The 26,342-nt window shown below is 45.8% G+C and overlaps 23 non-coding genes across 23 annotated transcripts; 15 read left to right on the top strand and 8 right to left on the bottom strand.

The window, feature by feature from the left end:
* Positions 1–234: 234 nt before the first annotated feature.
* TRNAN-GUU (transfer RNA asparagine (anticodon GUU)) lies at positions 235–307 on the bottom strand. Its single transcript has one exon. It is a non-coding gene; the product is annotated as a tRNA-Asn (tRNA).
* Positions 308–673: 366 nt separating this feature from the next.
* On the bottom strand, positions 674–746 carry TRNAN-GUU (transfer RNA asparagine (anticodon GUU)). The gene has a single exon. It is a non-coding gene; the product is annotated as a tRNA-Asn (tRNA).
* Positions 747–1,407: 661 nt separating this feature from the next.
* TRNAN-GUU (transfer RNA asparagine (anticodon GUU)) lies at positions 1,408–1,480 on the bottom strand. The gene has a single exon. It is a non-coding gene; the product is annotated as a tRNA-Asn (tRNA).
* Positions 1,481–1,846: 366 nt separating this feature from the next.
* On the bottom strand, positions 1,847–1,919 carry TRNAN-GUU (transfer RNA asparagine (anticodon GUU)). Its single transcript has one exon. It is a non-coding gene; the product is annotated as a tRNA-Asn (tRNA).
* Positions 1,920–2,580: 661 nt separating this feature from the next.
* On the bottom strand, positions 2,581–2,653 carry TRNAN-GUU (transfer RNA asparagine (anticodon GUU)). The gene has a single exon. It is a non-coding gene; the product is annotated as a tRNA-Asn (tRNA).
* A 366-nt stretch (positions 2,654–3,019) lies between these two features.
* Positions 3,020–3,092, bottom strand: TRNAN-GUU (transfer RNA asparagine (anticodon GUU)). Its single transcript has one exon. It is a non-coding gene; the product is annotated as a tRNA-Asn (tRNA).
* A 513-nt stretch (positions 3,093–3,605) lies between these two features.
* TRNAN-GUU (transfer RNA asparagine (anticodon GUU)) lies at positions 3,606–3,678 on the bottom strand. Its single transcript has one exon. It is a non-coding gene; the product is annotated as a tRNA-Asn (tRNA).
* Positions 3,679–4,485: 807 nt separating this feature from the next.
* On the bottom strand, positions 4,486–4,558 carry TRNAN-GUU (transfer RNA asparagine (anticodon GUU)). The gene has a single exon. It is a non-coding gene; the product is annotated as a tRNA-Asn (tRNA).
* Positions 4,559–5,764: 1,206 nt separating this feature from the next.
* On the top strand, positions 5,765–5,837 carry TRNAN-GUU (transfer RNA asparagine (anticodon GUU)). Its single transcript has one exon. It is a non-coding gene; the product is annotated as a tRNA-Asn (tRNA).
* A 1,098-nt stretch (positions 5,838–6,935) lies between these two features.
* TRNAN-GUU (transfer RNA asparagine (anticodon GUU)) lies at positions 6,936–7,008 on the top strand. Its single transcript has one exon. It is a non-coding gene; the product is annotated as a tRNA-Asn (tRNA).
* Positions 7,009–7,375: 367 nt separating this feature from the next.
* TRNAN-GUU (transfer RNA asparagine (anticodon GUU)) lies at positions 7,376–7,448 on the top strand. The gene has a single exon. It is a non-coding gene; the product is annotated as a tRNA-Asn (tRNA).
* Positions 7,449–7,522: 74 nt separating this feature from the next.
* On the top strand, positions 7,523–7,595 carry TRNAN-GUU (transfer RNA asparagine (anticodon GUU)). Its single transcript has one exon. It is a non-coding gene; the product is annotated as a tRNA-Asn (tRNA).
* A 7,696-nt stretch (positions 7,596–15,291) lies between these two features.
* Positions 15,292–15,364, top strand: TRNAN-GUU (transfer RNA asparagine (anticodon GUU)). Its single transcript has one exon. It is a non-coding gene; the product is annotated as a tRNA-Asn (tRNA).
* A 366-nt stretch (positions 15,365–15,730) lies between these two features.
* On the top strand, positions 15,731–15,803 carry TRNAN-GUU (transfer RNA asparagine (anticodon GUU)). Its single transcript has one exon. It is a non-coding gene; the product is annotated as a tRNA-Asn (tRNA).
* Positions 15,804–17,196: 1,393 nt separating this feature from the next.
* On the top strand, positions 17,197–17,269 carry TRNAN-GUU (transfer RNA asparagine (anticodon GUU)). The gene has a single exon. It is a non-coding gene; the product is annotated as a tRNA-Asn (tRNA).
* Positions 17,270–19,100: 1,831 nt separating this feature from the next.
* TRNAN-GUU (transfer RNA asparagine (anticodon GUU)) lies at positions 19,101–19,173 on the top strand. The gene has a single exon. It is a non-coding gene; the product is annotated as a tRNA-Asn (tRNA).
* Positions 19,174–19,539: 366 nt separating this feature from the next.
* Positions 19,540–19,612, top strand: TRNAN-GUU (transfer RNA asparagine (anticodon GUU)). The gene has a single exon. It is a non-coding gene; the product is annotated as a tRNA-Asn (tRNA).
* Positions 19,613–20,274: 662 nt separating this feature from the next.
* TRNAN-GUU (transfer RNA asparagine (anticodon GUU)) lies at positions 20,275–20,347 on the top strand. Its single transcript has one exon. It is a non-coding gene; the product is annotated as a tRNA-Asn (tRNA).
* A 367-nt stretch (positions 20,348–20,714) lies between these two features.
* Positions 20,715–20,787, top strand: TRNAN-GUU (transfer RNA asparagine (anticodon GUU)). Its single transcript has one exon. It is a non-coding gene; the product is annotated as a tRNA-Asn (tRNA).
* A 1,831-nt stretch (positions 20,788–22,618) lies between these two features.
* Positions 22,619–22,691, top strand: TRNAN-GUU (transfer RNA asparagine (anticodon GUU)). The gene has a single exon. It is a non-coding gene; the product is annotated as a tRNA-Asn (tRNA).
* A 366-nt stretch (positions 22,692–23,057) lies between these two features.
* On the top strand, positions 23,058–23,130 carry TRNAN-GUU (transfer RNA asparagine (anticodon GUU)). Its single transcript has one exon. It is a non-coding gene; the product is annotated as a tRNA-Asn (tRNA).
* A 662-nt stretch (positions 23,131–23,792) lies between these two features.
* On the top strand, positions 23,793–23,865 carry TRNAN-GUU (transfer RNA asparagine (anticodon GUU)). The gene has a single exon. It is a non-coding gene; the product is annotated as a tRNA-Asn (tRNA).
* Positions 23,866–25,254: 1,389 nt separating this feature from the next.
* On the top strand, positions 25,255–25,327 carry TRNAN-GUU (transfer RNA asparagine (anticodon GUU)). The gene has a single exon. It is a non-coding gene; the product is annotated as a tRNA-Asn (tRNA).
* Positions 25,328–26,342: the final 1,015 nt, after the last annotated feature.

The raw sequence follows: 26,342 nt of genomic DNA, 5'->3' as shown, positions 1-26,342 counted from the left end.
TTGCGCCACGGAAGCCCAAAGATTAAATGTTCGTCAGGTATTGTGGAAAAACTTTGACTTTTTACGTCACATCTGAGACTTCACAACACCGCTCCTGGATGGGCTTGAACCACAAACCTTTTGAATAACAGCTGAACGCGCTAACCATTGCGCCACGGAAGCCCAAAAATTAAATGGTCGTCGGCTATTGTGGAAACACTTTGGCTTTTTACGTTACATGTGAGCTCTCAACACCGCTCCCGGGTGGGCTCGAACCACCAACCTTTCGGTTAACAGCCGAACGCGCTAACCATTGCGCCACGGAAGCCCAAAGATTAAATGTTCGTCAGTTATTTTTAAAAAACTCTGAATTTTACGTTACATCTAAGACCTCACAACACCGCTCCCGGATGGGCTCGAACCACCAACCTTTCGGTTAACAGCCGAACGCGCTAACCATTGCGCCACGAAAGCCCAAAAATTAAATGTTCGTCAGTTATTTTTAAAAAACTCTGAATTTTACGTTACATCTAAGACCTCACAACACCGCTCCCGGATGGGCTCTAACCACCAACCTTTCGGTTAACAGCCGACGGCGTTAACCATTGCGCAACGGAAGCCCTAAGATTAAATGTTCGTCAGGTATTGTGGAAAAACTTTGGATTTTTACGTTACATGTGAGATCTCACAACACCGCTCCCGGGTGGGCTCGAACCACCAACCTTTCGGTTAACAGCCGAACGCGCTAACCATTGCGCCACGGAAGCCCAAAGATTAAATGTTCGTCAGGTATTGTGGAGAAACTTTGACTTTTTACGTCACATCTGAGACTTCACAACACCGCTCCTGGATGGGCTCGAACCACAAACCTTTTGAATAACAGCTGAACGCTCTAACCATTGCGCAACGGAAGCCCAAAAATTAAATGTTCGTCAGTTATTTTTAAAAAACTCTGAATTTTACGTTACATCTAAGACCTCACAACACAGCTCCCGGATGGGCTCGAACCACCAACCTTTCGGTTAACAGCCGACGGCGTTAACCATTGCGCAACGGAAGCCCAAAGATTAAATGTTCGTCAGGTATTGTGGAAAAAATTTGACTTTTTACGTCACATCTGAGATCTCACAACACCGCTCACGGATGGGCTCGAACCACCAACCTTTCGGTTAACAGCCGACGGCGTTAACCATTGCGCAACGGAAGCCCAAAGATTAAATGTTCGTCAGGTATTGTGGAAAAAATTTGACTTTTTACGTCACATCTGAGATCTCACAACACCGCTCACGGATGGGCTCGAACCACCAACCTTTCGGTTAACAGCCGAACGCGCTAACCATTGCGCCACGGAAGCCCAAAAATTAAATGGTCGTCGGCTATTGTGGAAACACTTTGGCTTTTTACATTACATGTGAGAGCTCACAACACCGCTCCCGGGTGGGCTCGAACCACCAACCTTTCGGTTAACAGCCGAACGCGCTAACCATTGCGCCACGGAAGCCCAAAGATTAAATGTTCGTCAGGAATTTTTAAAAAACTCTGAATTTTACGTTACATCTAAGACCTCACATTACCGCTCCCGGATGGGCTCGAACCACAAACCTTTTGAATAACAGCTGAACGCTCTAAACATTGCGCCACGGAAGCCCAAAATTTAAATGTTCGTCAGTTATTTTTAAAAAACTCTGAATTTTACGTTACATCTAAGACCTCACAACACCGCTCCCGGATGGGCTCTAACCACCAACCTTTCGGTTAACAGCCGACAGCGTTAACCATTGCGCAACGGAAGCCCTAAGATTAAATGTTCGTCAGGTATTGTGGAAAAACTTTGGATTTTTACGTTACATGTGAGATCTCACAACACCGCTCCCGGGTGGGCTCGAACCACCAACCTTTCGGTTAACAGCCGAACGCGCTAACCATTGCGCCACGGAAGCCCAAAGATTAAATGTTCGTCAGGTATTGTGGAGAAACTTTGACTTTTTACGTCACATCTGAGACTTCACAACACCGCTCCTGGATGGGCTCGAACCACAAACCTTTTGAATAACAGCTGAACGCTCTAACCATTGCGCAACGGAAGCCCAAAAATTAAATGTTCGTCAGTTATTTTTAAAAAACTCTGAATTTTACGTTACATCTAAGACCTCACAACACAGCTCCCGGATGGGCTCGAACCACCAACCTTTCGGTTAACAGCCGACGGCGTTAACCATTGCGCAACGGAAGCCCAAAGATTAAATGTTCGTCAGGTATTGTGGAAAAAATTTGACTTTTTACGTCACATCTGAGATCTCACAACACCGCTCACGGATGGGCTCGAACCACCAACCTTTCGGTTAACAGCCGACGGCGTTAACCATTGCGCAACGGAAGCCCAAAGATTAAATGTTCGTCAGGTATTGTGGAAAAAATTTGACTTTTTACGTCACATCTGAGATCTCACAACACCGCTCACGGATGGGCTCGAACCACCAACCTTTCGGTTAACAGCCGAACGCGCTAACCATTGCGCCACGGAAGCCCAAAAATTAAATGGTCGTCGGCTATTGTGGAAACACTTTGGCTTTTTACATTACATGTGAGAGCTCACAACACCGCTCCCGGGTGGGCTCGAACCACCAACCTTTCGGTTAACAGCCGAACGCGCTAACCATTGCGCCACGGAAGCCCAAAGATTAAATGTTCGTCAGGAATTTTTAAAAAACTCTGAATTTTACGTTACATCTAAGACCTCACATTACCGCTCCCGGATGGGCTCGAACCACAAACCTTTTGAATAACAGCTGAACGCTCTAAACATTGCGCCACGGAAGCCCAAAATTTAAATGTTCGTCAGTTATTTTTAAAAAACTCTGAATTTTACGTTACATCTAAGACCTCACAACACCGCTCCCGGATGGGCTCGAACCACCAACCTTTCGGTTAACAGCCGACGGCGTTAACCATTGCGCAACGGAAGCCCAAAGATTAAATGTTCGTCAGGTATTGTGGAAAAACTTTGGATTTTTACGTTACATGTGAGATCTCACAACACCGCTCCCGGGTGGGCTCGAACCACCAACCTTTCGGTTAACAGCCGAACGCGCTAACCATTGCGCCACGGAAGCTCAGAAATGAAATGGTCGTCAGGTATTGTGGAAAAACTTTGACTTTTTACGTCACATCTGAGACCTCACAACACCGCTCCCGGATGGTCTCGAACCACCAACCTTTCAGTTAACTGCCGAACGCGCTAACCATTGCGCCACGGAAGCCCAAAGATTAAATGTTCGTCAGGTATTTTTAAAAAACTCTGAATTTTACGTTACATCTAAGACCTCACATTACCGCTCCCGGATGGGCTCGAACCACCAACCTTTCGGTTAACAGCCGAACGCGCTAACCATTGCGCCACGAAAGCCCAAAAATTAAATGTTCGTCAGTTATTTTTAAAAAACTCTGAATTTTACGTTACATCTAAGACCTCACAACACCGCTCCCGGATGGGCTCGAACCACCAACCTTTCGGTTAACAGCCGACGGCGTTAACCATTGCGCAACGGAAGCCCAACGATTAAATGTTCGTCAGGTATTGTGGAAAAACTTTGGATTTTTACGTTACATGTGAGATTTCACAACACCGCTCCCGGGTGGGCTCGAACCACCAACCTTTCGGTTAACAGCCGAACGCGCTAACCATTGCGCCACGGAAGCCCAAAGATTAAATGTTCGTCAGGTATTGTGGAAAAACTTTGACTTTTTACGTCACATCTGAGACCTCACAACACCGCTCACGGATGGGCTCGAACCACCAACCTTTCGGTTAACAGCCGAACGCGCTAACCATTGCGCCACGGAAGCTCAGAAATGAAATGGTCGTCAGGTATTGTGGAAAAACTGTGACTTTTTACGTCACATCTGAGACCTCACAACACCGCTCCCGGATGTGCTCGAACCACCAACCTTTCGGTTAACAGCCAAACGCGCTAACCATTGCGCCACGGAAGCTCAAAAATTAAATGGTCGTCAGGTATTGTGGAAAAACTTTGACTTTTTACGTCACATCTGAGACCTCACAACACCGCTCCCGGATGGTCTCGAACCACCAACCTTTCAGTTAACTGCCGAACGCGCTAACCATTGCGCCACGGAAGCCCAAAGATTAAATGTTCGTCAGGTATTTTTAAAAAACTCTGAATTTTACGTTACATCTAAGACCTCACATTACCGCTCCCGGATGGGCTCGAACCACCAACCTTTCGGTTAACAGCCGAACGCGCTAACCATTGCGCCACGAAAGCCCAAAAATTAAATGTTCGTCAGTTATTTTTAAAAAACTCTGAATTTTACGTTACATCTAAGACCTCACAACACCGCTCCCGGATGGGCTCGAACCACCAACCTTTCGGTTAACAGCCGACGGCGTTAACCATTGCGCAACGGAAGCCCAACGATTAAATGTTCGTCAGGTATTGTGGAAAAACTTTGGATTTTTACGTTACATGTGAGATTTCACAACACCGCTCCCGGGTGGGCTCGAACCACCAACCTTTCGGTTAACAGCCGAACGCGCTAACCATTGCGCCACGGAAGCCCAAAGATTAAATGTTAGTCAGGTATTGTGGAAAAACTTTGACTTTTTACGTCACATCTGAGACCTCACAACACCGCTCACGGATGGGCTCGAACCACCAACCTTTCGGTTAACAGCCGAACGCGCTAACCATTGCGCCACGGAAGCTCAGAAATGAAATGGTCGTCAGGTATTGTGGAAAAACTGTGACTTTTTACGTTACATCTAAGACCTCACATTACCGCTCCCGGATGGGCTCGAACCACCAACCTTTCGGTTAACAGCCGAACGCGCTAACCATTGCGCCACGAAAGTCCAAAAATTAAATGTTCGTCAGTTATTTTTAAAAAACTCTGAATTTTACGTTACATCTAAGACCTCACAACACCGCTCCCGGATGGGCTCGAACCACCAACCTTTCGGTTAACAGCCGACGGCGTTAACCATTGCGCAACGGAAGCCCAAAGATTAAATGTTCGTCAGGTATTGTGGAAAAACTTTGACTTTTTACGTCACATCTGAGACCTCACAACACCGCTCCCGGATGGTCTCGAACCACCAACCTTTCAGTTAACTGCCGAACGCGCTAACCATTTCGCCACGGAAGCCCAAAGATTAAATGTTCGTCAGGTATTGTGGAAAAACTTTGGCATTTGACATTACGTTTGAGATCTCACAACACCGCTCTCGGGTGGGCTCTAACCACCAACCTTTAGGTTAACAGCCGAACGCGCTAACCATTGCGCCACGGAAGCTCAAAAATTAAACGGTCGTCAGGTATTGTGGAAAAACTTTGGCTTTTTACGTTACATATGAGACTTCACAACACGGCAGCCGGGTGGGCTCGAACCACCAACCTTTTGGTTAACATCCGAACGCGCTAACCTTCGAGCCAAGGAAGCTCAGAAATGAAATGGTCGTCAGGTATTGTGGAAAAACTCTGACTTTTTACGTCACATCCGTCGGCTGTTAACCGAAAGGTTGGTGGTTAGAGCCCATCCGGGAGCGGTGTTGTGAGGTCTTAGATGTAACGTAAAATTCAGAGTTTTTTAAAAATAACTGACGAACATTTAATTTTTGGGCTTTCGTGGCGCAATGGTTAGCGCGTTCGGCTGTTAACCGAAAGGTTGGTGGTTCGAGCCCATCCGGGAGCGGTAATGTGAGGTCTTAGATGTAACGTAAAATTCAGAGTTTTTTAAAAATACCTGACGAACATTTAATCTTTGGGCTTCCGTGGCGCAATGGTTAGCGCGTTCGGCTGTTAACCGAAAGGTTGGTGGTTCGAGCCCACCCGGGAGCGGTGTTGAGAGCTCACATGTAACGTAAAAAGCCAAAGTGTTTCTTAAATAGCCGACGACCATTTAATTTTTGGGCTTCCGTGGCGCAATGGTTAGCGCGTTCAGCTGTTATTCAATAGGTTTGTGGTTCAAGCCCATCCAGGAGCGGTGTTGTGAAGTCTCAGATGTGACGTAAAAAGTCAAAGTTTTTCCACAATACCTGACGAACATTTAATCTTTGGGCTTCCGTGGCGCAATGGTTAACGCCGTCGGCTGTTAACCGAAAGGTTCGTGGTTCGAGCCCACCCGGGAGCGGTGTTGTGAAATCTCACATGTAACCTAAAAATCCAAAGTTTTTCCACAATACCTGACGAACATTTAATCTTTGGGCTTCCGTTGCGCAATGGTTAACGCCGTCGGCTGTTAACCGAAAGGTTGGTGGTTCGAGCCCATCCGGGAGCTGTGTTGTGAGGTCTTAGATGTAACGTAAAATTCAGAGTTTTTTAAAAATAACTGACGAACATTTAATTTTTGGGCTTCCGTGGCGCAATGGTTAGAGCGTTCAGCTGTTATTCAAAAGGTTTGTGGTTCGAGCCCATCCAGGAGCGGTGTTGTGAAGTCTCAGATGTGACGTAAAAAGTCAAAGTTTTTCCACAATACCTGACGAACATTTAATCTTTGGGCTTCCGTTGCACAATGGTTAACGCCGTCGGCTGTTAACCGAAAGGTTGGTGGTTCGAGACCATCCGGGAGCGGTGTTGTGAGGCCTTAGATGTAACGTAAAATTCAGAGTTTTTTAAAAATAACTGACGAACATTTAATTTTTGGTCTTCCGTGGCGCAATGGTTAGAGCGTTCAGATGTTATTCAAAAGGTTTGTGGTTCGAGCCCATCCGGGAGCTGTGTTGTGAGGTCTTAGATGTAACGTAAAATTCAGAGTTTTTTAAAAATAACTGACGAACATTTAATTTTTGGGCTTCCGTTGCGCAATGGTTAGAGCGTTCAGCTGTTATTCAAAAGGTTTGTGGTTCGAGCCCATCCAGGAGCGGTGTTGTGAAGTCTCAGATGTGACGTAAAAAGTCAAAGTTTTTCCACAATACCTGACGAACATTTAATCTTTGGGCTTCCGTGGCGCAATGGTTAGCGCGTTCGGCTGTTAACCGAAAGGTTGGTGGTTCGAGCCCACCCGGGAGCGGTGTTGTGAGATCTCACATGTAACGTAAAAATCCAAAGTTTTTCCACAATACCTGACGAACATTTAATCTTAGGGCTTCCGTTGCGCAATGGTTAACGCCGTCGGCTGTTAACCGAAAGGTTGGTGGTTAGAGCCCATCCGGGAGCGGTGTTGTGAGGTCTTAGATGTAACGTAAAATTCAGAGTTTTTTAAAAATAACTGACGAACATTTAATTTTTGGGCTTTCGTGGCGCAATGGTTAGCGCGTTCGGCTGTTAACCGAAAGGTTGGTGGTTCGAGCCCATCCGGGAGCGGTGTTGTGAGCTCTCACATGTAACGTAAAAAGCCAAAGTGTTTCCACAATAGCCGACGACCATTTAATTTTTGGGCTTCCGTGGCGCAATGGTTAGCGCGTTCGGCTGTTAACCGAAAGGTTGGTGGTTCGAGCCCACCCGGGAGCGGTGTTGTGAGCTCTCACATGTAACGTAAAAAGCCAAAGTGTTTCCACAATAGCCGACGACCATTTAATTTTTGGGCTTCCGTGGCGCAATGGTTAGCGCGTTCGGCTGTTAACCGAAAGGTTGGTGGTTCGAGCCCACCCGGGAGCGGTGTTGTGAGATCTCACATGTAACGTAAAAATCCAAAGTTTTTCCACAATACCTGACGAACATTTAATCTTTGGGCTTCCGTTGCGCAATGGTTAACGCCGTCGGCTGTTAACCGAAAGGTTGGTGGTTCGAGCCCATCCGGGAGCGGTGTTGTGAGGTCTTAGATGTAACGTAAAAATCAGAGTTTTTTAAAAATAACTGACGAACATTTAATTTTTGGGCTTCCGTGGCGCAATGTTTAGAGCGTTCAGCTGTTATTCAAAAGGTTTGTGGTTCGAGCCCATCCGGGAGCGGTGTTGTGAAGTCTCAGATGTGACGTAAAAAGTCAAAGTTTTTCCACAATACCTGACGAACATTTAATTTTTGGGCTTCCGTGAAGCAATGGTTAACGCCGTCGGCTGTTAACCGAAAGGTTGGTGGTTCGAGCCCATCCGGGAGCTGTGTTGTGAGGTCTTAGATGTAACGTAAAATTCAGAGTTTTTTAAAAATAACTGACGAACATTTAATTTTTGGGCTTCCGTGGCGCAATGGTTAGAGCGTTCAGCTGTTATTCAAAAGGTTTGTGGTTCGAGCCCATCCGGGAGCGGTGTTGTGAAGTCTCAGATGTGACGTAAAAAGTCAAAGTTTTTCCACAATACCTGAGGAACATTTAATCTTTGGGCTTCCGTTGCACAATGGTTAACGCCGTCGGCTGTTAACCGAAAGGTTGGTGGTTCGAGCCCATCCAGGAGCGGTGTTGTGAGGTCTTAGATGTAACGTAAAATTCAGAGTTTTTTAAAAATAACTGACGAACTATTAATTTTTGAGCTTCCGTGGCGCAATGGTTAGAGCGTTCAGCTGTTATTCAAAAGGTTTGTGGTTCGAGCCCATCCGGGAGTGGTGTTGTGAAGTCTCAGATGTGACGTAAAAAGTCAAAGTTTTTCCACAATACCTGACGAACATTTAATCTTTGGGCTTCCGTTGCACAATGGTTAACGCCGTCGGCTGTTAACCGAAAGGTTGGTGGTTCGAGCCCATCCGGGAGCGGTGTTGTGAGGTCTTAGATGTAACGTAAAATTCAGAGTTTTTTAAAAATAACTGACGAACATTTAATTTTTGGTCTTCCGTGGCGCAATGGTTAGAGCGTTCAGATGTTATTCAAAAGGTTTGTGGTTCGAGCCCATACGGGAGCGGTGTTGTGAAGTCTCAGATGTGACGTAAAAAGTCAAAGTTTTTCCACAATACCTGACGAACATTTAATCTTTGGGCTTCCGTTGCACAATGGTTAACGCCGTCGGCTGTTAACCGAAAGGTTGGTGGTTCGAGCCCATCCGGGAGCGGTGTTGTGAGGTCTTAGATGTAACGTAAAATTCAGAGTTTTTTAAAAATAACTGACGAACATTTAATTTTTGGTCTTCCGTGGCGCAATGGTTAGAGCGTTCAGATGTTATTCAAAAGGTTTGTGGTTCGAGCCCATACGGGAGCGGTGTTGTGAAGTCTCAGATGTGACGTAAAAAGTCAAAGTTTTTCCACAATACCTGACGAACATTTAATCTTTGGGCTTCCGTTGCACAATGGTTAACGCCGTCGGCTGTTAACCGAAAGGTTGGTGGTTCGAGCCCATCCGGGAGCGGTGTTGTGAGGTCTTAGATGTAACGTAAAATTCAGAGTTTTTTAAAAATAACTGACGAACATTTAATTTTTGGGCTTCCGTGGCGCAATGTTTAGAGCGTTCAGCTGTTATTCAAAAGGTTTGTGGTTCGAGCCCATCCGGGAGCGGTGTTGTGAAGTCTCAGATGTGACGTAAAAAGTCAAAGTTTTTCCACAATACCTGACGAACATTTAATTTTTGGGCTTCCGTGAAGCAATGGTTAACGCCGTCGGCTGTTAACCGAAAGGTTGGTGGTTCGAGCCCATCCGGGAGCTGTGTTGTGAGGTCTTAGATGTAACGTAAAATTCAAGAGTTTTTTAAAAATAACTGACGAACATTTAATTTTTGGGCTTCCGTGGCGCAATGGTTAGAGCGTTCAGCTGTTATTCAAAAGGTTTGTGGTTCGAGCCCATCCGGGAGCGGTGTTGTGAAGTCTCAGATGTGACGTAAAAAGTCAAAGTTTTTCCACAATACCTGAGGAACATTTAATCTTTGGGCTTCCGTTGCACAATGGTTAACGCCGTCGGCTGTTAACCGAAAGGTTGGTGGTTCGAGCCCATCCAGGAGCGGTGTTGTGAGGTCTTAGATGTAACGTAAAATTCAGAGTTTTTTAAAAATAACTGACGAACTATTAATTTTTGAGCTTCCGTGGCGCAATGGTTAGAGCGTTCAGCTGTTATTCAAAAGGTTTGTGGTTCGAGCCCATCCGGGAGTGGTGTTGTGAAGTCTCAGATGTGACGTAAAAAGTCAAAGTTTTTCCACAATACCTGACGAACATTTAATCTTTGGGCTTCCGTTGCACAATGGTTAACGCCGTCGGCTGTTAACCGAAAGGTTGGTGGTTCGAGCCCATCCGGGAGCGGTGTTGTGAGGTCTTAGATGTAACGTAAAATTCAGAGTTTTTTAAAAATAACTGACGAACATTTAATTTTTGGTCTTCCGTGGCGCAATGGTTAGAGCGTTCAGATGTTATTCAAAAGGTTTGTGGTTCGAGCCCATACGGGAGCGGTGTTGTGAAGTCTCAGATGTGACGTAAAAAGTCAAAGTTTTTCCACAATACCTGACGAACATTTAATCTTTGGGCTTCCGTGGCGCAATGGTTAGCGCGTTCGGCTGTTAACCGAAAGGTTGGTGGTTCGAGGCCACCCGGGAGCGGTGTTGTGAGATCTCACATGTAACGTAAAAATCCAAAGTTTTTCCACAATACCTGACGAACATTTAATCTTTGGGCTTCCGTTGCGCAATGGTTAACGCCGTCGGCTTTTAACCGAAAGGTTGGTGGTTCGAGCCCATCCGGGAGCGGTGTTGTGAGGTCTTAGATGTAACGTAAAATTCCGAGTTTTTTAAAAATAGCTGACGAACATTTAATTTTTGGGCTTCCGTGGCGCAATGTTTAGAGCGTTCAGCTGTTATTCAAAAGGTTTGTGGTTCGAGCCCATCCGGGAGCGGTAATGTGAGGTCTTAGATGTAACGTAAAATTCAGAGTTTTTTAAAAATTCCTGACGAACATTTAATCTTTGGGCTTCCGTGGCGCAATGGTTAGCGCGTTCGGCTGTTAGCCGAAAGGTTGGTGGTTCGAGCCCACCCGGGAGCGGTGTTGTGAGCTCTCACATGTAACGTAAAAAGCCAAAGTGTTTCTATAATAGCCGACGACCATTTAATTTTTGGGCTTCCGTGGCGCAATGGTTAGCGCGTTCGGCTGTTAACCGAAAGGTTGGTGGTTCGAGCCCATCCGTGAGCGGTGTTGTGAGGTCTCAGATGTGACGTAAAAAGTCAAAGTTTTTCCACAATACCTGACGAACATTTAATTTTTGGGCTTCCGTGAAGCAATGGTTAACGCCGTCGGCTGTTAACCGAAAGGTTGGTGGTTCGAGCCCATCCGGGAGCGGTAATGTGAGGTCTTAGATGTAACGTAAAATTCAGAGTTTTTTTAAAAATACCTGACGAACATTTAATCTTTGGGCTTCCGTGGCGCAATGGTTAGCGCGTTCAGCTGTTATTCAAAAGGTTTGTGGTTCGAGCCCATCCGGGAGCGGTGTTTTGAAGTCTCGGATGTGACGTAAAAAGTCAGAGTTTTTCCACAATACCTGACGACCATTTCATTTCTGAGCTTCCTTGGCTCGAAGGTTAGCGCGTTCGGATGTTAACCAAAAGGTTGGTGGTTCGAGCCCACCCGGCTGCCGTGTTGTGAAGTCTCAAATGTAACGTAAAAAGCCAAAGTTTTTCCACAATACCTGACGACCGTTTAATTTTTGAGCTTCCGTGGCGCAATGGTTAGCGCGTTCGGCTGTTAACCGAAAGGTTGGTGGTTCGAGCCCATCCGGGAGCGGTGTTGTGAGGTCTTAGATGTAACGTAAAATTCAGAGTTTTTTAAAAATAACTGACGAACATTTAATTTTTGGGCTTCCGTGGCGCAATGTTTAGAGCGTTCAGCTGTTATTCAAAAGGTTTGTGGTTCGAGCCCATCCGGGAGCGGTGTTGTGAAGTCTCAGATGTGACGTAAAAAGTCAAAGTTTTTCCACAATACCTGACAAACATTTAATTTTTGGGCTTCCGTGAAGCAATGGTTAACGCCGTCGGCTGTTAACCGAAAGGTTGGTGGTTCGAGCCCATCCGGGAGCTGTGTTGTGAGGTCTTAGATGTAACGTAAAATTCAGAGTTTTTTAAAAATAACTGACGAACATTTAATTTTTGGTCTTCCGTGGCGCAATGGTTAGAGCGTTCAGCTGTTATTCAAAAGGTTTGTGGTTCGAGCCCATCCGGGAGCGGTGTTGTGAAGTCTCAGATGTGACGTAAAAAGTCAAAGTTTTTCCACAATACCTGACGAACATTTAATCTTTGGGCTTCCGTTGCACAATGGTTAACGCCGTCGGCTGTTAACCGAAAGGTTGGTGGTTCGAGCCCATCCAGGAGCGGTGTTGTGAGGTCTTAGATGTAACGTAAAATTCAGAGTTTTTTAAAAATAACTGACGAACATTTAATTTTTGGGCTTCCGTGGCGCAATGGTTAGAGCGTTCAGCTGTTATTCAAAAGGTTTGTGGTTCGAGCCCATCCGGGAGCGGTGTTGTGAAGTCTCAGATGTGACGTAAAAAGTCAAAGTTTTTCCACAATACCTGACGAACATTTAATCTTTGGGCTTCCGTTGCACAATGGTTAACGCCGTCGGCTGTTAACCGAAAGGTTGGTGGTTCGAGCCCATCCGGGAGCGGTGTTGTGAGGTCTTAGGTGTAACGTAAAATTCAGAGTTTTTTAAAAATAACTGACGAACATTTAATTTTTGGGCTTCCGTGGCGCAATGGTTAGAGCGTTCAGCTGTTATTCAAAAGGTTTGTGGTTCGAGCCCATCCGGGAGCGGTGTTGTGAAGTCTCAGATGTGACGTAAAAAGTCAAAGTTTTTCCACAATACCTGACGAACATTTAATCTTTGGGCTTCCTTTGCACAATGGTTAACGCCGTCGGCTGTTAACCGAAAGGTTGGTGGTTCGAGCCCATCCGGGAGCGGTGTTGTGAGGTCTTAGATGTAACGTAAAATTCAGAGTTTTTTAAAAATAACTGACGAACATTTAATTTTTGGTCTTCCGTGGCGCAATGGTTAGAGCGTTCAGATGTTATTCAAAAGGTTTGTGGTTCGAGCCCATCCGGGAGCGGTGTTGTGAAGTCTCAGATGTGACGTAAAAAGTCAAAGTTTTTCCACAATACCTGACGAACATTTAATCTTTGGGCTTCCGTGGCGCAATGGTTAGCGCGTTCGGCTGTTAACCGAAAGGTTGGTGGTTCGAGGCCACCCGGGAGCGGTGTTGTGAGATCTCACATGTAACGTAAAAATCCAAAGTTTTTCCACAATACCTGACGAACATTTAATCTTTGGGCTTCCGTTGCGCAATGGTTAACGCCGTCGGCTTTTAACCGAAAGGTTGGTGGTTCGAGCCCATCCGGGAGCGGTGTTGTGAGGTCTTAGATGTAACGTAAAATTCCGAGTTTTTTAAAAATAGCTGACGAACATTTAATTTTTGGGCTTCCGTGGCGCAATGTTTAGAGCGTTCAGCTGTTATTCAAAAGGTTTGTGGTTCGAGCCCATCCGGGAGCGGTAATGTGAGGTCTTAGATGTAACGTAAAATTCAGAGTTTTTTAAAAATTCCTGACGAACATTTAATCTTTGGGCTTCCGTGGCGCAATGGTTAGCGCGTTCGGCTGTTAGCCGAAAGGTTGGTGGTTCGAGCCCACCCGGGAGCGGTGTTGTGAGCTCTCACATGTAACGTAAAAAGCCAAAGTGTTTCTATAATAGCCGACGACCATTTAATTTTTGGGCTTCCGTGGCGCAATGGTTAGCGCGTTCGGCTGTTAACCGAAAGGTTGGTGGTTCGAGCCCATCCGTGAGCGGTGTTGTGAGGTCTCAGATGTGACGTAAAAAGTCAAAGTTTTTCCACAATACCTGACGAACATTTAATTTTTGGGCTTCCGTGAAGCAATGGTTAACGCCGTCGGCTGTTAACCGAAAGGTTGGTGGTTCGAGCCCATCCGGGAGCGGTAATGTGAGGTCTTAGATGTAACGTAAAATTCAGAGTTTTTTAAAAATACCTGACGAACATTTAATCTTTGGGCTTCCGTGGCGCAATGGTTAGCGCGTTCAGCTGTTATTCAAAAGGTTTGTGGTTCGAGCCCATCCGGGAGCGGTGTTTTGAAGTCTCGGATGTGACGTAAAAAGTCAGAGTTTTTCCACAATACCTGACGACCATTTCATTTCTGAGCTTCCTTGGCTCGAAGGTTAGCGCGTTCGGATGTTAACCAAAAGGTTGGTGGTTCGAGCCCACCCGGCTGCCGTGTTGTGAAGTCTCAAATGTAACGTAAAAAGCCAAAGTTTTTCCACAATACCTGACGACCGTTTAATTTTTGAGCTTCCGTGGCGCAATGGTTAGCGCGTTCGGCTGTTAACCGAAAGGTTGGTGGTTCGAGCCCATCCGGGAGCGGTGTTGTGAGGTCTTAGATGTAACGTAAAATTCAGAGTTTTTTAAAAATAACTGACGAACATTTAATTTTTGGGCTTCCGTGGCGCAATGTTTAGAGCGTTCAGCTGTTATTCAAAAGGTTTGTGGTTCGAGCCCATCCGGGAGCGGTGTTGTGAAGTCTCAGATGTGACGTAAAAAGTCAAAGTTTTTCCACAATACCTGACAAACATTTAATTTTTGGGCTTCCGTGAAGCAATGGTTAACGCCGTCGGCTGTTAACCGAAAGGTTGGTGGTTCGAGCCCATCCGGGAGCTGTGTTGTGAGGTCTTAGATGTAACGTAAAATTCAGAGTTTTTTAAAAATAACTGACGAACATTTAATTTTTGGTCTTCCGTGGCGCAATGGTTAGAGCGTTCAGCTGTTATTCAAAAGGTTTGTGGTTCGAGCCCATCCGGGAGCGGTGTTGTGAAGTCTCAGATGTGACGTAAAAAGTCAAAGTTTTTCCACAATACCTGACGAACATTTAATCTTTGGGCTTCCGTTGCACAATGGTTAACGCCGTCGGCTGTTAACCGAAAGGTTGGTGGTTCGAGCCCATCCAGGAGCGGTGTTGTGAGGTCTTAGATGTAACGTAAAATTCAGAGTTTTTTAAAAATAACTGACGAACATTTAATTTTTGGGCTTCCGTGGCGCAATGGTTAGAGCGTTCAGCTGTTATTCAAAAGGTTTGTGGTTCGAGCCCATCCGGGAGCGGTGTTGTGAAGTCTCAGATGTGACGTAAAAAGTCAAAGTTTTTCCACAATACCTGACGAACATTTAATCTTTGGGCTTCCGTTGCACAATGGTTAACGCCGTCGGCTGTTAACCGAAAGGTTGGTGGTTCGAGCCCATCCGGGAGCGGTGTTGTGAGGTCTTAGATGTAACGTAAAATTCAGAGTTTTTTAAAAATAACTGACGAACATTTAATTTTTGGTCTTCCGTGGCGCAATGGTTAGAGCGTTCAGATGTTATTCAAAAGGTTTGTGGTTCGAGCCCATCCGGGAGCGGTGTTGTGAAGTCTCAGATGTGACGTAAAAAGTCAAAGTTTTTCCACAATACCTGACGAACATTTAATCTTTGGGCTTCCGTGGCGCAATGGTTAGCGCGTTCGGCTGTTAACCGAAAGGTTGGTGGTTCGAGCCCACCCGGGAGCGGTGTTGTGAGATCTCACATGTAACGTAAAAATCCAAAGTTTTTCCACAATACCTGACGAACATTTAATCTTTGGGCTTCCGTTGCGCAATGGTTAACGCCGTCGGCTGTTAACCGAAAGGTTGGTGGTTCGAGCCCATCCGGGAGCGGTGTTGTGAGGTCTTAGATGTAACGTAAAATTCCGAGTTTTTTAAAAATAACTGACGAACATTTAATTTTTGGGCTTCCGTGGCGCAATGTTTAGAGCGTTCAGCTGTTATTCAAAAGGTTTGTGGTTCGAGCCCATCCGGGAGCGGTAATGTGAGGTCTTAGATGTAACGTAAAATTCAGAGTTTTTTAAAAATTCCTGACGAACATTTAATCTTTGGGCTTCCGTGGCGCAATGGTTAGCGCGTTCGGCTGTTAACCGAAAGGTTGGTGGTTCGAGCCCACCCGGGAGCGGTGTTGTGAGCTCTCACATGTAACGTAAAAAGCCAAAGTGTTTCTACAATAGCCGACGACCATTTAATTTTTGGGCTTCCGTGGCGCAATGGTTAGCGCGTTCAGCTGTTAACCGAAAGGTTGGTGGTTCGAGCCCATCCGTGAGCGGTGTTGTGAGGTCTCAGATGTGACGTAAAAAGTCAAAGTTTTTCCACAATACCTGACGAACATTTAATTTTTGGGCTTCCGTGAAGCAATGGTTAACGCCGTCGGCTGTTAACCGAAAGGTTGGTGGTTCGAGCCCATCCGGGAGCGGTAATGTGAGGTCTTAGATATAACGTAAAATTCAGAGTTTTTTAAAAATACCTGACGAACATTTAATCTTTGGGCTTCCGTGGCGCAATGGTTAGAGCGTTCAGCTGTTATTCAAAAGGTTTGTGGTTCGAGCCCATCCGGGAGCGGTGTTGTGAAGTCTCAGATGTGACGTAAAAAGTCAAAGTTTTTCCACAATACCTGACGAACATTTAATCTTTGGGCTTCCGTTGCACAATGGTTAACGCCGTCGGCTGTTAACCGAAAGGTTGGTGGTTCGAGCCCATCCGGGAGCGGTGTTGTGAGGTCTTAGATGTAACGTAAAATTCAGAGTTTTTTAAAAATAACTGACGAACATTTAATTTTTGGGCTTCCGTGGCGCACTGGTTAGAGCGTTACGCTGTTATTCAAAAGGTTTGTGGTTCGAGCCCATCCGGGAGCGGTGTTGTGAAGTCTCAGATGTGACGTAAAAAGTCAAAGTTTTTCCACAATACCTGACGAACATTTAATCTTTGGGCTTCCGTTGCACAATGGTTAACGCCGTCGGCTGTTAACCGAAAGGTTGGTGGTTCGAGCCCATCCGGGAGCGGTGTTGTGAGGTCTTAGATGTAACGTAAAATTCAGAGTTTTTTAAAAATAACTGACGAACATTTAATTTTTGGTCTTCCGTGGCGCAATGGTTAGAGCGTTCAGATGTTATTCAAAAGGTTTGTGGTTCGAGCCCATCCGGGAGCGGTGTTGTGAAGTCTCAGATGTGACGTAAAAAGTCAAAGTTTTTCCACAATACCTGACGAGCATTTAATCTTTGGGCTTCCGTTGCACAATGGTTAACGCCGTCGGCTGTTAACCGAAAGGTTGGTGGTTCGAGCCCATCCGGGAGCGGTGTTGTGAGGTCTTAGATGTAACGTAAAATTCAGAGTTTTTTAAAAATAACTGACGAACATTTAATTTTTGGTCTTCCGTGGCGCAATGGTTAGAGCGTTCAGATGTTATTCAAAAGGTTTGTGGTTCGAGCCCATCCGGGAGCGGTGTTGTGAAGTCTCAGATGTGACGTAAAAAGTCAAAGTTTTTCCACAATACCTGACGAACATTTAATCTTTGGGCTTCCGTGGCGCAATGGTTAGCGCGTTCGGCTGTTAACCGAAAGGTTGGTGGTTCGAGCCCACCCGGGAGCGGTGTTGTGAGATCTCACATGTAACGTAAAAATCCAAAGTTTTTCCACAATACCTGACGAACATTTAATCTTTGGGCTTCCGTTGCGCAATGGTTAACGCCGTCGGCTGTTAACCGAAAGGTTGGTGGTTCGAGCCCATCCGGGAGCGGTGTTGTGAGGTCTTAGATGTAACGTAAAATTCCGAGTTTTTTAAAAATAACTGACGAACATTTAATTTTTGGGCTTCCGTGGCGCAATGTTTAGAGCGTTCAGCTGTTATTAAAAAGGTTTGTGGTTCGAGCCCATCCGGGAGCGGTAATGTGAGGTCTTAGATGTAACGTAAAATTCAGAGTTTTTTAAAAATACCTGACGAACATTTAATCTTTGGGCTTCCGTGGCGCAATGGTTAGCGCGTTCAGCTGTTATTCAAAAGGTTTGTGGTTCGAGCCCATCCGGGAGCGGTGTTTTGAAGTCTCGGATGTGACGTAAAAAGTCAGAGTTTTTCCACAATACCTGACGACCATTTCATTTCTGAGCTTCCTTGGCTCGAAGGTTAGCGCGTTCGGATGTTAACCAAAAGGTTGGTGGTTCGAGCCCACCCGGCTGCCGTGTTGTGAAGTCTCAAATGTAACGTAAAAAGCCAAAGTTTTTCCACAATACCTGACGACCGTTTAATTTTTGAGCTTCCGTGGCGCAATGGTTGCCGCGTTCGGCTGTTAACCGAAAGGTTGGTGGTTCGAGCCCATCCGGGAGCGGTGTTGTGAGGTCTTAGATGTAACGTAAAATTCAGAGTTTTTTAAAAATAACTGACGAACATTTAATTTTTGGGCTTCCGTGGCGCAATGTTTAGAGCGTTCAGCTGTTATTCAAAAGGTTTGTGGTTCGAGCCCATTCGGGAGCGGTGTTGTGAAGTCTCAGATGTGACGTAAAAAGTCAAAGTTTTCCACAATACCTGACAAACATTTAATTTTTGGGCTTCCGTGAAGCAATGGTTAACGCCGTCGGCTGTTAACCGAAAGGTTGGTGGTTCGAGCCCATCCGGGAGCTGTGTTGTGAGGTCTTAGATGTAACGTAAAATTCAGAGTTTTTTAAAAATAACTGACGAACATTTAATTTTTGGTCTTCCGTGGCGCAATGGTTAGAGCGTTCAGCTGTTATTCAAAAGGTTTGTGGTTCGAGCCCATCCGGGAGCGGTGTTGTGAAGTCTCAGATGTGACGTAAAAAGTCAAAGTTTTTCCACAATACCTGACGAACATTTAATCTTTGGGCTTCCGTTGCACAATGGTTAACGCCGTCGGCTGTTAACCGAAAGGTTGGTGGTTCGAGCCCATCCAGGAGCGGTGTTGTGAGGTCTTAGATGTAACGTAAAATTCAGAGTTTTTTAAAAATAACTGACGAACATTTAATTTTTGGGCTTCCGTGGCGCAATGGTTAGAGCGTTCAGCTGTTATTCAAAAGGTTTGTGGTTCGAGCCCATCCGGGAGCGGTGTTGTGAAGTCTCAGATGTGACGTAAAAAGTCAAAGTTTTTCCACAATACCTGACGAACATTTAATCTTTGGGCTTCCGTTGCACAATGGTTAACGCCGTCGGCTGTTAACCGAAAGGTTGGTGGTTCGAGCCCATCCGGGAGCGGTGTTGTGAGGTCTTAGATGTAACGTAAAATTCAGAGTTTTTTAAAAATAACTGACGAACATTTAATTTTTGGTCTTCCGTGGCGCAATGGTTAGAGCGTTCAGATGTTATTCAAAAGGTTTGTGGTTCGAGCCCATCCGGGAGCGGTGTTGTGAAGTCTCAGATGTGACGTAAAAAGTCAAAGTTTTTCCACAATACCTGACGAACATTTAATCTTTGGGCTTCCGTGGCGCAATGGTTAGCGCGTTCGGCTGTTAACCGAAAGGTTGGTGGTTCGAGCCCACCCGGGAGCGGTGTTGTGAGATCTCACATGTAACGTAAAAATCCAAAGTTTTTCCACAATACCTGACGAACATTTAATCTTTGGGCTTCCGTTGCGCAATGGTTAACGCCGTCGGCTGTTAACCGAAAGGTTGGTGGTTCGAGCCCATCCGGGAGCGGTGTTGTGAGGTCTTAGATGTAACGTAAAATTCCGAGTTTTTTAAAAATAACTGACGAACATTTAATTTTTGGGCTTCCGTGGCGCAATGTTTAGAGCGTTCAGCTGTTATTCAAAAGGTTTGTGGTTCGAGCCCATCCGGGAGCGGTAATGTGAGGTCTTAGATGTAACGTAAAATTCAGAGTTTTTTAAAAATTCCTGACGAACATTTAATCTTTGGGCTTCCGTGGCGCAATGGTTAGCGCGTTCGGCTGTTAACCGAAAGGTTGGTGGTTCGAGCCCACCCGGGAGCGGTGTTGTGAGCTCTCACATGTAACGTAAAAAGCCAAAGTGTTTCTACAATAGCCGACGACCATTTTATTTTTGGGCTTCCGTGGCGCAATGGTTAGCGCGTTCGGCTGTTAACCGAAAGTTTGGTGGTTCGAGCCCATCCGTGAGCGGTGTTGTGAGGTCTCAGATGTGACGTAAAAAGTCAGAGTTTTTCCACAATACCTGACGACCATTTCATTTCTGAGCTTCCTTGGCTCGAAGGTTAGCGCGTTCGGATGTTAACCAAAAGGTTGGTGGTTCGAGCCCACCCGGCTGCCGTGTTGTGAAGTCTCAAATGTAACGTAAAAAGCCAAAGTTTTTCCACAATACCTGACGACCGTTTAATTTTTGAGCTTCCGTGGCGCAATGGTTAGCGCGTTCGGCAGTTAACCGAAAGGTTGGTGGTTCGAGCCCACCCGGGAGCGGTGTTGTGAGATCTCAAACGTAATGTCAAATGCCAAAGTTTTTCCACAATACCTGACGAACATTTAATCTTTGGGCTTCCGTGGCGCAATGGTTAGCGCGTTCGGCAGTTAACTGAAAGGTTGCTGGTTCGAGACCATCCGGGAGCGGTGTTGTGAGGTCTCAGATGTGACGTAAAAAGTCAAAGTTTTTCCACAATACCTGACGACCATTTAATTTTTGAGCTTCCGTGGCGCAATGGTTAGCGCGTTCGGCTGTTAACCGAAAGGTTGGTGGTTCGAGCCCACCCGGGAGCGGTGTTGTGAAATCTCACATGTAACGTAAAAATCCAAAGTTTTTCCACAATACCTGACGAGCATTTAATCTTTGGGCTTCCGTTGCACAATGGTTAACGCCGTCGGCTGTTAACCGAAAGGTTGGTGGTTCGAGCCCATCCGGGAGCGGTGTTGTGAGGTCTTAGATGTAACGTAAAATTCAGAGTTTTTTAAAAATAACTGACGAACATTTAATTTTTGGTCTTCCGTGGCGCAATGGTTAGAGCGTTCAGATGTTATTCAAAAGGTTTGTGGTTCGAGCCCATCCGGGAGCGGTGTTGTGAAGTCTCAGATGTGACGTAAAAAGTCAAAGTTTTTCCACAATACCTGACGAACATTTAATCTTTGGGCTTCCGTGGCGCAATGGTTAGCGCGTTCGGCTGTTAACCGAAAGGTTGGTGGTTCGAGCCCACCCGGGAGCGGTGTTGTGAGGTCTCAGATGTAACGTAAAAATCCAAAGTTTTTCCACAATACCTGACGAACATTTAATCTTTGGGCTTCCGTTGCGCAATGGTTAACGCCGTCGGCTGTTAACCGAAAGGTTGGTGGTTCGAGCCCATCCGGGAGCGGTGTTGTGAGGTCTTAGATGTAACGTAAAATTCCGAGTTTTTTAAAAATACCTGACGAACATTTAATTTTTGGGCTTCCGTGGCGCAATGTTTAGAGCGTTCAGCTGTTATTCAAAAGGTTTGTGGTTCGAGCCCATCCGGGAGCGGTAATGTGAGGTCTTAGATGTAACGTAAAATTCAGAGTTTTTTAAAAATACCTGACGAACATTTAATCTTTGGGCTTCCGTGGCGCACTGGTTAGCGCGTTCAGCTGTTATTCAAAAGGTTTGTGGTTCGAGCCCATCCGGGAGCGGTGTTTTGAAGTCTCGGATGTGACGTAAAAAGTCAGAGTTTTTCCACAATACCTGACGACCATTTCATTTCTGAGCTTCCTTGGCTCGAAGGTTAGCGCGTTCGGATGTTAACCAAAAGGTTGGTGGTTCGAGCCCACCCGGCTGCCGTGTTGTGAAGTCTCAAATGTAACGTAAAAAGCCAAAGTTTTTCCACAATACCTGACGACCGTTTAATTTTTGAGCTTCCGTGGCGCAATGGTTGCCGCGTTCGGCTGTTAACCGAAAGGTTGGTGGTTCGAGCCCATCCGGGAGCGGTGTTGTGAGGTCTTAGATGTAACGTAAAATTCAGAGTTTTTTAAAAATAACTGACGAACATTTAATTTTTGGGCTTCCGTGGCGCAATGTTTAGAGCGTTCAGCTGTTATTCAAAAGGTTTGTGGTTCGAGCCCATTCGGGAGCGGTGTTGTGAAGTCTCAGATGTGACGTAAAAAGTCAAAGTTTTCCACAATACCTGACAAACATTTAATTTTTGGGCTTCCGTGAAGCAATGGTTAACGCCGTCGGCTGTTAACCGAAAGGTTGGTGGTTCGAGCCCATCCGGGAGCTGTGTTGTGAGGTCTTAGATGTAACGTAAAATTCAGAGTTTTTTAAAAATAACTGACGAACATTTAATTTTTGGTCTTCCGTGGCGCAATGGTTAGAGCGTTCAGCTGTTATTCAAAAGGTTTGTGGTTCGAGCCCATCCGGGAGCGGTGTTGTGAAGTCTCAGATGTGACGTAAAAAGTCAAAGTTTTTCCACAATACCTGACGAACATTTAATCTTTGGGCTTCCGTTGCACAATGGTTAACGCCGTCGGCTGTTAACCGAAAGGTTGGTGGTTCGAGCCCATCCAGGAGCGGTGTTGTGAGGTCTTAGATGTAACGTAAAATTCAGAGTTTTTTAAAAATAACTGACGAACATTTAATTTTTGGGCTTCCGTGGCGCAATGGTTAGAGCGTTCAGCTGTTATTCAAAAGGTTTGTGGTTCGAGCCCATCCGGGAGCGGTGTTGTGAAGTCTCAGATGTGACGTAAAAAGTCAAAGTTTTTCCACAATACCTGACGAACATTTAATCTTTGGGCTTCCGTTGCACAATGGTTAACGCCGTCGGCTGTTAACCGAAAGGTTGGTGGTTCGAGCCCATCCGGGAGCGGTGTTGTGAGGTCTTAGATGTAACGTAAAATTCAGAGTTTTTTAAAAATAACTGACGAACATTTAATTTTTGGTCTTCCGTGGCGCAATGGTTAGAGCGTTCAGATGTTATTCAAAAGGTTTGTGGTTCGAGCCCATCCGGGAGCGGTGTTGTGAAGTCTCAGATGTGACGTAAAAAGTCAAAGTTTTTCCACAATACCTGACGAACATTTAATCTTTGGGCTTCCGTGGCGCAATGGTTAGCGCGTTCGGCTGTTAACCGAAAGGTTGGTGGTTCGAGCCCACCCGGGAGCGGTGTTGTGAGATCTCACATGTAACGTAAAAATCCAAAGTTTTTCCACAATACCTGACGAACATTTAATCTTTGGGCTTCCGTTGCGCAATGGTTAACGCCGTCGGCTGTTAACCGAAAGGTTGGTGGTTCGAGCCCATCCGGGAGCGGTGTTGTGAGGTCTTAGATGTAACGTAAAATTCCGAGTTTTTTAAAAATAACTGACGAACATTTAATTTTTGGGCTTCCGTGGCGCAATGTTTAGAGCGTTCAGCTGTTATTCAAAAGGTTTGTGGTTCGAGCCCATCCGGGAGCGGTAATGTGAGGTCTTAGATGTAACGTAAAATTCAGAGTTTTTTAAAAATTCCTGACGAACATTTAATCTTTGGGCTTCCGTGGCGCAATGGTTAGCGCGTTCGGCTGTTAACCGAAAGGTTGGTGGTTCGAGCCCACCCGGGAGCGGTGTTGTGAGCTCTCACATGTAACGTAAAAAGCCAAAGTGTTTCTACAATAGCCGACGACCATTTTATTTTTGGGCTTCCGTGGCGCAATGGTTAGCGCGTTCGGCTGTTAACCGAAAGGTTGGTGGTTCGAGCCCATCCGTGAGCGGTGTTGTGAGGTCTCAGATGTGACGTAAAAAGTCAGAGTTTTTCCACAATACCTGACGACCATTTCATTTCTGAGCTTCCTTGGCTCGAAGGTTAGCGCGTTCGGATGTTAACCAAAAGGTTGGTGGTTCGAGCCCACCCGGCTGCCGTGTTGTGAAGTCTCAAATGTAACGTAAAAAGCCAAAGTTTTTCCACAATACCTGACGACCGTTTAATTTTTGAGCTTCCGTGGCGCAATGGTTAGCGCGTTCGGCAGTTAACCGAAAGGTTGGTGGTTCGAGCCCACCCGGGAGCGGTGTTGTGAGATCTCAAACGTAATGTCAAATGCCAAAGTTTTTCCACAATACCTGACGAACATTTAATCTTTGGGCTTCCGTGGCGCAATGGTTAGCGCGTTCGGCAGTTAACTGAAAGGTTGCTGGTTCGAGACCATCCGGGAGCGGTGTTGTGAGGTCTCAGATGTGACGTAAAAAGTCAAAGTTTTTCCACAATACCTGACGACCATTTAATTTTTGAGCTTCCGTGGCGCAATGGTTAGCGCGTTCGGCTGTTAACCGAAAGGTTGGTGGTTCGAGCCCACCCGGGAGCGGTGTTGTGAAATCTCACATGTAACGTAAAAATCCAAAGTTTTTCCACAATACCTGACGAACATTTAATCGTTGGGCTTCCGTTTCAATGGTTAACGCCGTCGGCTGTTAACCGAAAGGTTGGTGGTTCGAGCCCATCCGGGAGCGGTGTTGTGAAGTCTTAGATGTAACGTAAAATTCAGAGTTTTTTAAAAATAACTGACGAACATTTAATTTTTGGGCTTCCGTGGCGCAATGGTTAGCGCGTTCGGCTGTTAACCGAAAGGTTGGTGGTTCGAGCCCATCCGGGAGCGGTAATGTGAGGTCTTAGATGTAACGTAAAATTCAGAGTTTTTTAAAAATAACTGACGAACATTTAATTTTTGGGCTTCCGTGGCGCAATGGTTAGTGCGTTCGGCTGTTAACCGAAAAGTTGGTGGTTCGAGCCCATCCGTGAGCGGTGTTGTGAGGTCTCAGATGTGACGTAAAAAGTCAAAGTTTTTCCACAATACCTGACGAACATTTAATTTTTGGGCTTCCGTGAAGCAATGGTTAACGCCGTCGGCTGTTAACCGAAAGGTTGGTGGTTCGAGCCCATCCGGGAGCTGTGTTGTGAGGTCTTAGATGTAGTGTAAATATCAGAGTTTTTTAAAAATACCTGACGAACATTTAATCGTTGGGCTTCCGTTTCAATGGTTAACGCCGTCGGCTGTTAACCGAAAGGTTGGTGGTTCGAGCCCATCCGGGAGCGGTGTTGTGAGGTCTTAGATGTAACGTAAAATTCAGAGTTTTTTAAAAATACCTGACGAACATTTAATCTTTGGGCTTCCGTGGCGCAATGGTTAGCGCGTTCAGCTGTTATTCAAAAGGTTTGTGGTTCGAGCCCATCCGGGAGCGGTGTTTTGAAGTCTCGGATGTGACGTAAAAAGTCAGAGTTTTTCCACAATACCTGACGACCATTTCATTTCTGAGCTTCCTTGGCTCGAAGGTTAGCGCGTTCGGATGTTAACCAAAAGGTTGGTGGTTCGAGCCCACCCGGCTGCCGTGTTGTGAAGTCTCAAATGTAACGTAAAAAGCCAAAGTTTTTCCACAATACCTGACGACCGTTTAATTTTTGAGCTTCCGTGGCGCAATGGTTAGCGCGTTCGGCAGTTAACCGAAAGGTTGGTGGTTCGAGCCCACCCGGGAGCGGTGTTGTGAGATCTCAAACGTAATGTCAAATGCCAAAGTTTTTCCACAATACCTGACGAACATTTAATCTTTGGGCTTCCATGGCGCAATGGTTAGCGCGTTCGGCAGTTAACTGAAAGGTTGCTGGTTCGAGACCATCCGGGAGCGGTGTTGTGAGGTCTCAGATGTGACGTAAAAAGTCAAAGTTTTTCCACAATACCTGACGACCATTTAATTTTTGAGCTTCCGTGGCGCAATGGTTAGCGCGTTCGGCTGTTAACCGAAAGGTTGGTGGTTCGAGCCCACCCGGGAGCGGTGTTGTGAAATCTCGCATGTAACGTAAAAATCCAAAGTTTTTCCACAATACCTGACGAACATTTAATCGTTGGGCTTCCGTTTCAATGGTTAACGCCGTCGGCTGTTAACCGAAAGGTTGGTGGTTCGAGCCCATCCGGGAGCGGTGTTGTGAAGTCTTAGATGTAACGTAAAATTCAGAGTTTTTTAAAAATAACTGACGAACATTTAATTTTTGGGCTTCCGTGGCGCAATGGTTAGCGCGTTCGGCTGTTAACCGAAAGGTTGGTGGTTCGAGCCCATCCGGGAGCGGTAATGTGAGGTCTTAGATGTAACGTAAAATTCAGAGTTTTTTAAAAATAACTGACGAACATTTAATTTTTGGGCTTCCGTGGCGCAATGGTTAGTGCGTTCGGCTGTTAACCGAAAAGTTGGTGGTTCGAGCCCATCCGTGAGCGGTGTTGTGAGGTCTCAGATGTGACGTAAAAAGTCAAAGTTTTTCCACAATACCTGACGAACATTTAATTTTTGGGCTTCCGTGAAGCAATGGTTAACGCCGTCGGCTGTTAACCGAAAGGTTGGTGGTTCGAGCCCATCCGGGAGCTGTGTTGTGAGGTCTTAGATGTAGTGTAAATATCAGAGTTTTTTAAAAATACCTGACGAACATTTAATCGTTGGGCTTCCGTTTCAATGGTTAACGCCGTCGGCTGTTAACCGAAAGGTTGGTGGTTCGAGCCCATCCGGGAGCGGTGTTGTGAGGTCTTAGATGTAACGTAAAATTCAGAGTTTTTTAAAAATACCTGACGAACATTTAATCTTTGGGCTTCCGTGGCGCAATGGTTAGCGCGTTCAGCTGTTATTCAAAAGGTTTGTGGTTCGAGCCCATCCGGGAGCGGTGTTTTGAAGTCTCGGATGTGACGTAAAAAGTCAGAGTTTTTCCACAATACCTGACGACCATTTCATTTCTGAGCTTCCTTGGCTCGAAGGTTAGCGCGTTCGGATGTTAACCAAAAGGTTGGTGGTTCGAGCCCACCCG

This window comes from Phalangium opilio, unplaced genomic scaffold, assembly GCF_054372755.1.
Source record: "Phalangium opilio isolate 3A_F unplaced genomic scaffold, DU_Popi_V2 ptg000352l_1, whole genome shotgun sequence".
NCBI lineage: Eukaryota > Metazoa > Arthropoda > Arachnida > Opiliones > Phalangiidae > Phalangium > Phalangium opilio.
The sequence above is the reverse complement of the archived record's forward strand: the minus strand, read 5'-3'. Positions and strand labels throughout refer to the sequence as shown.